The sequence below is a fragment of the Epinephelus moara genome, chromosome 1, assembly GCF_006386435.1.
Source record: "Epinephelus moara isolate mb chromosome 1, YSFRI_EMoa_1.0, whole genome shotgun sequence".
Taxonomy (NCBI): Eukaryota; Metazoa; Chordata; class Actinopteri; order Perciformes; family Serranidae; genus Epinephelus; species Epinephelus moara.
This window is the reverse complement of record NC_065506.1, coordinates 16,134,312-16,147,066: the sequence shown is the minus strand read 5'-3', so window position 1 is coordinate 16,147,066 and position 12,755 is coordinate 16,134,312. Positions and strand designations below refer to the sequence as shown.

The following is a 12,755-nucleotide window of genomic DNA, read 5'->3' as shown; positions in this document are numbered from 1 at the left end:
CAGGGGACAGGGGGGAGGGGGGGGGGAGGGAGGGGGGGGGGGAGACATCAAACAGCGTCCCAATTCAGTTTTGGAGGGGAGGGGGGGCAGAGAGCATGGAAAGTGTGTTAATTTGCAGATGTTTTGGGACAGAGTGGGAGTCCCGTTGAGCCTGCACACACACACACAGGCACACATACACCCACACACATATATATAAATATATATATAAGGGGGGTGAACACGTGGAAGTGAACGGCTTGCAAGTGCAGGGTTAATTGTTACCGCGTCCAGCCAATCCACGTGAATACTACAGCTGAAAACGCCTTTGTGTGTTTACATTGACTCTCGTGCTGAGCATCCCAGTTTAAGGGGGCGGGACAGGCAAGCGCTCGATGCTGTTATTCCTGCAGCTGCACAACATTTCTCCACAACCCAAAAAAAAAAAAAATCCCTCTGTTCTGCATCACAGAGTCCATTTGCAGCATATTGTCAGAGAGAAATAAAATGCTTTCAGAGGGAGCGGAAAGTGCAAACCATTATCAAGCAATCAGCATCCGTGATTAAGGTGGTGCTGGCATGCTGCTTTGACCTTTCAGCGGGCTGATGTGCAGCCTACTTTTTCGGACGTCGATAGCTGGTGGAAAATACTATTTACATGGCAGCTGTATTGTAATGCTGCTCCGTGGGCGGGTTGCAGTCAGGAAGTACAAAGCAGGATAATAGTAGACGCTGAGATCCAGCACGCGTCGTCTTCTCGCCTGTTCTGCCTGTTCTGCTCTCAACCCCCGCTGTCCCCTCTTCCAAATGAGCGGGATCAGTATTCACTTAGTAATTAGTCAGAGATCGATCAGTTCTAATGATAGTTATAATGGTGAAGGCCATGAGAGCGGTTTGGGTTGGAGGGACTTTTAGTTCCAAAAAAAAAAACAAAAACCTATCCAAGTCCAGAATTTAAAGTCCAGGTCTGATTTAAACACAACTTACTGCTTCATGCACTCTTCCTATTATATTTGCACATTTATACAGAAAAAAACTATAAGAGTAAAAGCATTTTAGTGAAATTATGACAACCAAATATTAAAAGGGAATAGCTTTATTCATATTTGCATCTAGATTTCTATCTACTATTATTAAAAACTCTTGAATAGCACCAGTGTTTCTACCAGTGTTTGATCTTATACTATTGTAGCTAAAGTAAATCTAATCATCATTAAAATATAATGCTAAAAAGTTAGTGATATTACTATTATTATCATAATTTCTGGCTGTTTAACCCTTTATTTTGTTGCGTTTTAAACATTTATTTTATTGGAATGAAAATCCAAAATAAGGTCAGACTTCCAGTACCATCGGTGTCATCATAGCAGACTGTCCTGCAGCTTATTATCTGCTAAATGACAGTATTATTATTAAGGCACTGCACCTGCTGTTTGTAACTGATAGTATTTTGTACATAATTGGTAATATTGTGTAATTTTAGATGATGATTTTAAATCCGACACATGCTGTAAGCACACATGTGGCATTGAATTCATAATCACTTCACTCCCAGTAAAAATAATCTATTCACAAGGCAGGCAAATTATGTATGATATGTTAGTCAGTGGCTACAGTTCATGATCTCATTGATCAGCGCAAGCCAAGCGCTCTTGAGGGAGAAATGAGTGTGTGGGCTCAGCAGTGCTTCCTTGTGTGTGCAGCCCTGAAGGTCTCCGTGCACCACCTGTTCCTCCAGCCATCAGTCGCTGGTGCTCAACCTGCTCCTCCTCTTTTCCGGTGTTCCTCTTTGGAGCCCCGATGATCGATTAAAACAATATTTCTGATGTTCACGTTGTTTACGCCTGTCCTCGACCATCCCTGAATGTCAACACTCTGGAGGATGGTTGCCTCGGGACAGATAATCCTGTTCCAAAGCCAGACTGTATGCCCGTTCAAATCATCCTCCACCAAGGCCACTCTGATGTATGCATTATGCCCACTTCATCCCGCATGACATTCAAAGTCACTTTGGGAGCACAAGCGTGCACTTTTAATAAGATTTCACCAATGCATTATATGGATGAGTTTTTCTTATTGGCCACTCACCTAAACCATGTTCATGCCTCCTGCTGCGTCGACGTGTGATACCTGTAGACCGGAGCAAGAAAGCACAAGAACAAGAAAATGGGATTAGCGTTGTTAACAAAACAGAAGGAGGTATAGTGTATCATGTGCTGTGTCAGTCAAGGAGAACAGCTTAAAACACTGAATGAAGGGCCATTCTGAAACAGAGAAAAGCTTTTGTAGGGGAATTGAAGGTAAAATTAATTACTCGCTTAACTGTGAAAGTTCAGCTGTTTCTCCAAACTGAATTCTGTTGTAAACAACACATCAAGGTCAACACAGCAGTCTTCTGTATCGGTTCACTTCTAACTTTTAAATTAATTGTGATTTAATTTGACAAGCACTCCGATCCCAAGGCCCAGTTATTGTCTGTGCCACACAGACTTCATCAATGTGAAAGGTAATTATTGTACAATAAAGTGCCACGCTGTATTAGTCCTCTTGAAAAAGGCAAGTGAACAAAAGGCAACAACAACAATAATAATAATAATAATAATAATAATAATAATAATGAAAATAATAATAGAGAAAACCCTTTCTTGCTATACTGTTAAACATTTTAGTCCTCATTTACCTAATGATATCGGCTGGAATATAAAACTTAAACTTCATAGTGAAGCTTGTCTTGTGTTCAAGTTTTTCATTTAAGAGCACAGAGCTTAACAATTTGAGCTGGATCAATGCTTGATACTCAAAATCATCTGATCCACCTGGGTTTAAGATTCTGCTAAGTTTATCCAGCATGTAAATACAGACAGAGATAGAACGTAATTCAAAGCTACTTAGCTGCTTCAGCATTCTGGGATGTCAATTTAATATGCAATTTAAAGCGATTAAAAATATTTTTTATATTAAAGGTATACTATGCAGGAGATGTCAGTTACTGACAATCCTATATTCACTCTCGTTTTGGAGCAAGCTTTGTCTTCTTGGTGTTTCGCCTCACTATATTTGCGATTTTCGTAGCTTCCTTTTCGTTAAGTCCCAACTTCACCTGCGTGCTGTGCCAAGGAACGTCCCAAACACAGCAAAATAAGAAGAAAATACGAGAATATGGGCAGAGTGCGGGGTCCCTGCTGATAAATACACTGCCATACACTTCTAGTGGGTCATCAGTGATGAATGAGAGGAATTACTTTCGTATGAGTCTATACAAGTTCTTTACAAATGTCCTGCATAGTATACCTTTAAGGATGGATCACAGATCACCTGACTATGCGATGCCTGTTAGCATCCTGCAGCATTGTAATGGTTTTCCAGTCTGCGACTTTATGGTTTAGCTTCATTTTTACTGTGTCGATAGTGATATTTTGCTGTCTTTAGCAAAAAAACTTTAAAAACCAACTATACCCTACCTGCCCAGTAGAAGGCGACCTACAGACAAAGTTAGTGACTAGCTAAGAATGTACTGGAGCTTCCATACATTTTCCTTAGGAGATAGTGGAGACTAATTTGACTTACATTCATCAGGTGGCCAGAAACTCCAATTAAACGCTAATGCTAATGTGCTAGATGTGTAAATAAACTTGCTAACAAGTTTGCCAGATCAATTTAAAGGGTGATGATATTTTGTGTTCACAAATTGTTTCCTGATGCTGCCAAGGGCCAAACCGTAGGTTTAAAGAACATCTCCAAACACTGAAATGGTTTTCAGATCCCTCTAATACAGTTATATTCATATTTGTCCAAAACACCAAATGGTAAAGAAGTGTTAGCATTAGCATTAGCATTAGGATAAAATTAAATGATCCATAGGACTGTAGTATTATAGCTTAAGACCTTATGCTACTTGTCCAAATGGTTTAATCATTTCTAATGGTTGGTGGTGAGGCTCTCTAGGTTGTTCACATCGTGATGTCATATGAGGGACAGATGTTAGGGTCACCTGACACCCAGCAGAAATCCCTCAGATGACTGCTGAAACATCTTCACAACTTCACACACTCTAACAGTCCAGTGTATAGTTTCATTTTAGCCTGACGTTGCACTGCCTGGATAAATGGGATTAAACTACACAGACGAGTGTTGTAGCTATGAAACTAAAATAAAGAGTAGAGTGGTATAGCGCCTGAGTCAATTCCTCCACCTCCATATAATATAAGGTTCTGCTATTATCTTTTGTCCGCAGTATATGTATTGCACAGTGGTTTAAAAAGTAGTTTATGTTCTGTTTGGTTCACATAAATGCATAATATTCCAATGGATATTGGCTACCTATTATGTCAGAGGCCCTGGAGGCGCCCAATGTTGTAACACTGTCACAAATTCAATCCAAATTTTTTATCATAAACAGCAACACAAACATTTTTCACAGCAGAGCGACAGAAGAGTGGGGGAGGATATAATCAGCTTGGCTCCACGATCCCCAAAACATAAAGTTCATAAAGATTTAGTGCAGTGCCATAAATTTAGTTTGACTACTACTTTGAAATCCCTCTTTGAGCTTAGTTTGTGGTTGAGAGAGATTTGATTTGTTTCGGAGAGATGATGTATATGGCTGTTGGCATCAGTTAGTAAACCGTACCTAATGGATGATTTGCAGCACTACCTTTTTTCACAGCCCGAGTCCTGTGACACAGAATTACACCATAATTATGGATTTAAGGGCAGATCAAAATATGTCATGTTTGCTCATGACTTATTCATGTGGATTGTACTGCATCAGTCTGAACAGATGTTTTGTGCTTTGTGAATTCTTACTTTGGGCATTTGGGGTATCTCCAGGGACTCGTCGCAATATCTGGGGAATTTTGTATTTTATATTTTCCTGTACACTTCAGAGGATTAGTGTAGCTGTTTGCTGATGTCTATTCAGAAGGCGTTTTCTCATCTGTTTCTTATAACAGATGATTACATCCTGCCTCGTAGTTGTTAGACACTGTTGCCTTTAATGTCCGTTTGATAGTTTGTGTGTCGTCAGGGAGCCTTATGCAGCGCGTGGGATGACTTGACACTATTGGCGGGCACGGTGCTCGTCAGTGTGCGGTGCAGCCAGGTCGTGCTGTTTAACATCCATCATTTCGCTGAGCACTACATTATCATAATACTTAGTGTCAGTGCCAGAACGCATGCATTGTTCAGACATGCTGAATGTTAGTGGGGGGCAAATCTTTTGCTTGAGTAGCGTTATCTATCAATCCGTCTCTGATGCTGAGAGGAGGGACTCTGAGCTGCACCACGCAGCCAGGAGGAAGAGATACAAAGAGTTGTTAAATATCCTCATCCATTCTCCGCTCCTCGGTAGGTCCATGCAGTGTAATTGGCTATAAATAGCCTGCCAAATTGACATAAAAAACCCTCTTAGGTGGTGAAATGTCAAAAGTAAACCACAGTAGGGCACTAATATCTAATTGCAAATGAGTCATACAATGTAACAACAAATCATTGAAAGTGTCTTTTCCATTTGTAGACAGTTTTGTGGTTTTCTGTGAAATTCAATTCTGTTTCTCCAAAGAAAAAAAAATAGTTTGAGACTTTTATTAACAGCCACAAGGAGTTACAAATCCATGCTTGTATTGGGTTTTATCTACGATGTGAGTGTTGTAGAGGAAGTGTTGGACGGTGATTGACAGTTTGTGTAAGTTGAGTGACAGGTGTAGCTGAAGTCTACAGGTGACCTCTTTGATCATTAGAAAGGGAGCTGTGTGTGAACCAGACAGCTAACGGCTCTGAACAGCCCGCTCCGAATGTAGATGGACTGAAAGATGGAAAGATGCACGGCAGGTAATAGTGTGGTTAACACAGAAACATGAAGCGCTTGATGAATCCTCACATCCTATTTGTCTCAGTACCCATGAGAGGGTCAGGCTGTCACATTCAGCAGCATCCAGTTGTTTTACGTAATTTTTGTTTTTTTTTGCGCCTAGATCTTTTTTGGAAATTAATTTGCATTCTTTTCCCACTTTAATGAACATTCTTGGATCAGACATGTGTGAGGAGACTGGAGGAGAGCAAATTGCTCATTATTCATGAATTCACTGCTAATGAATTGAAATTTTATACAAATTTGTTCTGGAGTTATTTCAATTACAGGTACCTGATGCCTTAAAAAAGCACAATTTACTCTTAATGCCTGGATGCATGCAATTGTGAGCACATACTAATTTCCATGCTAAAACAAACTGTTAGAAGAAGCGTTACAGGGGCTGGAGGTGTGTGTGCGTGGGGGGGGTTCTTTAAGTAATTACGCAAAACGTGTCTTGCAAGCGCAAAGGCACATTTCACATTTCCTGCTTTCTCTTTGAACTAGTTTGCTGGGTTTACTTTTTCATTTGCCTTAAATATAATTTGTTGAACTTTTGTGCCTCGCTTAAATTATAGTGTGGTAAATTGTCTTTGATTACCAAAGTATTATTTTCACCCCACTTAACCTGCTCATCACAGGAAGCCACCAGTCCTTCTGTTGAACCACCATCACAGCCATGTTCTTCTACTCTTCTTCTTCCCGTTTAATGCATGCAACTTATTTCCTCCAGTCTTTGGTTAATGTTTGGTTAATTCAAACTTTAATTTACAAAGGGAGATTTAAATGTAATCTGGGTTATTTGCTGAAAATGAATACTGTACATCTCAAGAACCACTACTGAACATTAAAGGAACAAACCACTGTTTTTTTCTCCTCACTTTATCCGTTTTATTACAAATAATCTGTACTTTATATTACTGCTTAATTCTTTCAAAACTAAAAAGACATACTTCAGTTCCCAAAGTTATGTAATACATCAGAGTGAGCATCATGTCTGCTTTTGTTGTCAACATTTTTTTGTGTTACTGTTGTGCAGACAGATAGCACTTTCTGCTGCATTACTGCAGACCAGGGGCGTGAATATAGACAGTGCACTGGGGCCCGTGAAGTGGGGGGACTCATAGAGGGAGTGGGCCCTCCATCAATGTGTTGGGTGGAGAATGGGCCCTAATGAGTGTCTGCCACCTCAAAGAATGAACTCTAATTAAATTAAAATAAGGTTATTTGCTATATATGCAATTGAAAAAGGCAAACCCAACTCCATCATGTTTATTTTTTCTTTGTTCGTAAAACAGTTAATAGCATCTATAACAAAATTATATGCTTATTCTATGACTGCAAATCAATTATTCTATAAATCAAACATTCTATAAATATAAATCTACCTTTAAAATCATTAAATTAAATTAATAATTTCGTATTTTCCTTGGTATTTTTGTTATATACAGATACACAGTGATGATTGCTGGGTAATATGTATGCTGATGTTATCCACTGTCAAGTCTCTGATCATGTGACGAGAAGATATGTGCACATTAGCGTGCACTAGGGCCCATCATAGCGACCTTAAGCCACTGCTACAGACCAATGAAAATGGTATGTTTTTGAAAGCTACATTTGTAGGATCACACATAATACCAAGCGGACAACAATGCGGGATAACTTGCAGTATGAATGTAACCCCACGCCAATTAGTCAACTTTACATTTTAAGCTGACAGCCTTAACCTGCTACCAGCTGCTACATCCTTGTTACCTCCCCTCAAACTGTATCATTGTGCCTCTCCTCATGTTCTCCAAGCTGAATGCTCATCTGTTCCACAACTGGCTTTCTCAGCCACTGAGTCCTTTGGGCTTAAGCTGTCCCCTGAGCCAGCACTGTTGGATATGAAGCTTTCCTAAAGTCCCGCTGGTTTCTTACCACAGCGAGGAAGCCGAGGCAGCCACGCAGCTGGCCTGAATATTAAAGGCTTCACTCCACATAAAGTCCAGTTTAACAAATCGTTTGAACTAATAGTATCACATGTAATTTTTCTTGAAGCAAATCTGCTGTGGGGAGAGATCGCTCCACTTGTTTCAGATGCACTTATACTTGCTTTGAGCGCGCTCCTGGAAAAAATGAATAGTGGTCCAGTCTTCGGATCTGAAGCATTCACATTACTTAATCAAGCACTACACTATAAAAACACTCCATTACTGTACAATGGTATAAGTTAAAGTACACTATGTGAATTAAAATATTTTAATTTAAGAAATATAAAAAATATAATATTAAGTATAAATGGTATTAGTGGTAGTAATATATTAGGATTATTAGTGCATTAATATGTAAGCTCAAAGTTGTTGCTGGTGGAGGTGGAGTTGATTTCAATTTCTTCATAAGCTGCTGGGTAATTTATACATCATATTTGTGTGTCAAGTCTTAACCTGAAATAACTAGTAACTACTGTTGCAAAATAAATTTAGTTAAGTAGAAGTGTAAAGTAGCTTAAAGGGACAGTTCACCCCCAAATCAAAAACACATATTTTTCCTTTTACCTGTAGCACTATTTATCAGTCTAGATTGTTCTAATGTGAGATGCTGAGTGTAGGAGATATCAGCTGTAGAAATGTCTGCCTTCTCTCCAGTATAACAGAACTAGATCGCACTTGGCTTGTGGTGCTCAAAGTGCAAAAATCAAAGCAAAACAAAACATTAAAAAACTCAACAAGCTCAACCAAGTTACTCAAGGTAATCCACATATGTCGTTGTGAGCAGTTTCATGTAGGAACTGTTTTCTTTCTATTAAACCGTATCCACCACTGTGCAGAAGGCATCTACAGCTAGCTCACCTAGCACCACTGAGCTAACTAACTTACAGCTTTGCCAAGGGGTTGCCATTAATGTTTACACCTGAGCCTCTCATCCTTGAGTAGATGCACGCTTCCATCTGCAAAGTGATATAGTATGCAGGTGTAGTTTGGTAGAAAGAAAATAGTTCCAACATGAAAATGCTCGCAACAAGGTCTTTTTTTTTTTTTTTGCACTTTGAGCACCACAAGCTGAGTGCCATCTAGTTCCATTATATTCAAGAGAAGGCAGACATCTCTATGGCTTATATGTCCAACACTCTGCAACTCACACCAAAACAATCTAGACTGATAAATACCCCTACAGGTAAAAAGACAAGTATGTATTTTTTATTTAGGGTGTGAATTGTCCCTTTACAATGGTAAAAATTCAAGTACATCAAACTTGTACTTGAGCAAATAAACATTTACTCATGTAACCAAACACATTTTGAAGTGATGCAAAAAAAGTTTCAAGAAACTCTGAGTTTTTTTTCCAGTTACAGCATAGTTTCACCCCATAGTGTGAGAGTTTCAATGCCATGTTAAAAGTGACACTTTTTGCAGTTTATGTTTCACTGGAGAGGACCAAAGCTACTTTCCCGGAAGGACAATGGTCAAATAAAACTTTGCTGGTAAACTTTGCCAAGAAAAAGCACCATCACTGCTGCATGAGTTTATACACTGATTGTAAATCATGTGATGAAATCTTGTCAAAATGTTTACTAAACTTCTTGGCAGCATGCTGCAAAGTGGCACAGTTAAAAATACCACAAAAAAAAACAAAAAACAAAAACAAAAAAGGTTATAGCAGTTGCAGAAGGGTGTCAACAACAGCCTACGATTCCCATAACCCTTTGCTAAGACATGCCCCCTGGGGAGGCCTCGGCTCATGTCCCACAGTTTTGTAATGTCACAAAGGATGAAGAGTGTTTCCCCAGGCGCCCAAACTTTTCTGCTTTGCTGTGTGGCATGCTGTTTCATCAGTGTCGTTTAGGTGATTTTTCCTCTTGAGTAACTGCCTAGTTGTGGAGGTGGGTGAAGGTTGTCGTGAAAGGGAGCTCTCTTGGCTGGGCGCCAGAGTGTGTTGCTGGGTTTTGGGGCTGATGGGTGCTATGTGCTGCATGCCGGGTATCATCTGTATGTGTGAGTGTGTGTGTGTGTGTGTGTGTGTGTGTGTGTATGAGTGTGTGTGTGTGTGTCTCGTTTCTCCCGTGGGAATCCTTGGCAGCAGGTGTGACATGTAGTAATGGGAAATTATGCTGCACAGTGCAAAACCTCTTCTGAACGGGGTCACCCACTGTCAGCTCTGCCAAGCACGTAACAGAGCAACCACTCACCCTTTAATGAAAGCTGTCACATTTTTGTTAGGGACGTATTTATCGATGCATATTCATTCTGTTTTTCTGAATTTTCCAACTTAAAGGGAAGTCTCCAGAGATGTGTGGGGGTAGAGTTTCAGCTCATCACCAAAGGATTTTAATTACTTGGCAGCAAAAAAAGAATATGCATACTGTTTGACTTTTTCCTCCTGTGCCCGGTTCAATAACTATGAAAGTGATCATTCATCAGAAAGCAGCGTGCATATTTTTATAGTAATGAAAAGAAAACGATAACAACCTTTTTGGGGTGACTAAGCATTTTCCATCACATCCTGATTTAAACTTAACCTCCAGGAACACACCTGTTTTTACACCTGTACGTTGACTATTCCTGCTGTTTGCTTGTGCTCACCTCAGAATAAACTGAACGGGGAGAAGACAGCAACAAAAATACAAACAATGCAGCAAACATTTTACCCTCACAAACAGTTAGCATATGCATGAGCTCCGTAAATCTAATCTGAAGGGGTTGTCATATTCTGAAATGTGTAAAAATTTTAATCTTATTTCTCAACCAGCATGCTATTTTCTCTGAGGGTATAGAGCTATTAACTTCAGAGAGCCACATTCCAATTGTCAGCGCAGTATATGAATTCCATTTTAATATAATACATGTTTTTGGCAATAGCTTGTAAAACTCCAGTAAGTCTTATATTACTGCTTGCGTGGAATCACTTCGGTGAAATCACAATTCTGCGGGTCCATTCTGGAGGTTACTATGTGGTTTTTTGGGGGAAGTGGACTGTAGGAATGCTTAATCTCTGAACAAACATCAATGGAGAGATGTTAGACCGGCTTTACATGGCGCATTTAGAATGGACTTTCACTGTATAGTCATCCAATGAAAATCAAGATCTGTGTTTGAGAGTTCAGTCTAAATAGGCTTACATAAAGATGATGGAGAAAGCTTAAGTTTATCTTTTTTTAATCTATGCTCTTAGTGTTTGGAGTCAGTATTTTTAAATGTTAGACATTTTATTTGATGTCTACTAAATGCTGAAATCCCTAGATCTGCATAATGACATAGATATGGCTTTATATGTTTTGGAGTTCACGATTTGTGGCCTCTGATATAGTGCTTAAGACTATTTGGAACCCAAAAATGCACATAAGGGCATAAGGCATCTGGGGTGCAATACAAAAAACAGGAAGATGAAATTTGCATTCTCTTATTGGTTTGTTATGTATTATTATTGTTTGTCAAGTTGTTTTTATGTGTTTATTTCTCATCATGTTATTATTTTACTTTAGTTTTACATTTGTTTAGTTTATTTATTTATTTATTTATTTATTTTCAATGGGGGTAGGGTTGGGGGACAAGGGGAAGCTTGCCTAAGGCACCGAATGTGCTAAGTCCCGCACTGGTCACTGTAAAAATTGTTTCGATCTTTTTGTTACAAATGGTGGTTCATTGTGGAATAAGCTTATCTCTCTGCTGTCTCCCTGATTCTCTAGGATGTGCCTTTCTAACATACTGTGCCAGAGAGTCAGCACTGAAGGCCCAGAGCGCCCTCCATGAACAGAAGACTCTGCCAGGGGTAAGTGCCCCCGATCTGCCCTCTGTCATAGGCTAAAGCCCCCGGGGCAGCCAGCCTGGCATGGGAACCTACATTAACATAGGGATTATATCACACTTGTGCACACACAAACGCGCACATGCCGAGGCACATGAGGACACAGTATACATTAAGGCACACATTCAGGCACACACACACAGACACAGACACACACACAGATATGGAAACAGATGGAAAGAGTCACTCATACTTTCTCAGACTCCCTCACAGCTACTTTCTCTCGTTCGCTCTCACACACATTCTTTCTTGCTCACTCACTGACACACACACACACACACACATGCACGCACACATGCACACACACGCCGACATACTAAAAGAGTGTGAGTGGCCTATCTCACCTTGCAGTGTCTTATTACACTAATCACCCCGGCGGAGATATTTGATAAGCGCTCCTTCATAACAGCCTGTGCTGTCCTTCCCCTGTCCTCTCACAATATGGCTGCCGCAGACACTAATTGCCTTGAGGAATCCCGCTCTCATTATCACATATAATCAAACAGTAAGTATAAACAATCATTTTTACCATGTATATCACCATCTGGTGTTTTTGTTTTAATTCTCTCCCCTGTTTTTTTTCCCTTTTTTTCCCCCGTCTTCTATCGTTTGCCTTTGGCGGGCGGGTAACTTTTTCAATTAAAATAATGGCCTCTTCAAACGACACAGGTAAAACGTACCCAGTAGTGGGCTCTTAAGCCCACCCAGGAGGAGACCCTCAATCTGGGATCAGCGTGAGCTTGTGGTGTCTATCTGTACTTGATGTGTGTGAGGGGGATTCGACTCTCACATCAGGGGAATTATCGAGGTGTGATTGAATTACGCCCGCGGGTCCCTAAGAACGAGAAGCTGCTCATAGTGCCCAGACTCCTCACTGCCCCCCCCCCTTTCCTTTCACCACAAACCAAGACACCCTCCCAGGTTGGGGCTTTAATCAGAGCCTCGGGATATCCATCTAAATCTCCAGGGAGGAAGAGAGGTACAGAGAGACAGAAGAAGATAGGAGGCATGAGACAGGAAGTAGGAGAGGAAGAAAGTGTGGGTAGGGATTGGTTAAAAGGGGGGGCGTAGGGACAAAGGTGGTTGATGGACTTGTGGGGGCTGTATATTGTTCCTCACTGTTGGGTTAATCAGCTGTTTG

General features: G+C 40.3%; 1 protein-coding gene and 1 long non-coding RNA gene across 5 annotated transcripts in view; one reads left to right on the top strand and one right to left on the bottom strand.

Annotated features, from left to right (window-relative positions):
* Positions 1-12,755, bottom strand: part of LOC126391786 (uncharacterized) — a 155,586-nt gene that overhangs the window by 29,891 nt on the left and 112,940 nt on the right. For both annotated transcript variants that reach the window (XR_007570117.1, XR_007570116.1), the window contains exon 2: positions 2,068-2,109. This is a non-coding gene — a long non-coding RNA (uncharacterized LOC126391786). The remainder of the gene's footprint in view (positions 1-2,067; positions 2,110-12,755) is intronic.
* The window catches only part of celf6 (CUGBP Elav-like family member 6), a 143,819-nt gene continuing 142,563 nt past the window's right edge, over positions 11,500-12,755 (top strand). For all 3 annotated transcript variants that reach the window (XM_050046678.1, XM_050046687.1, XM_050046696.1), the window contains exon 1: positions 11,500-11,578. The gene's annotated coding sequence lies outside the window, so the exon portion shown is untranslated. The remainder of the gene's footprint in view (positions 11,579-12,755) is intronic.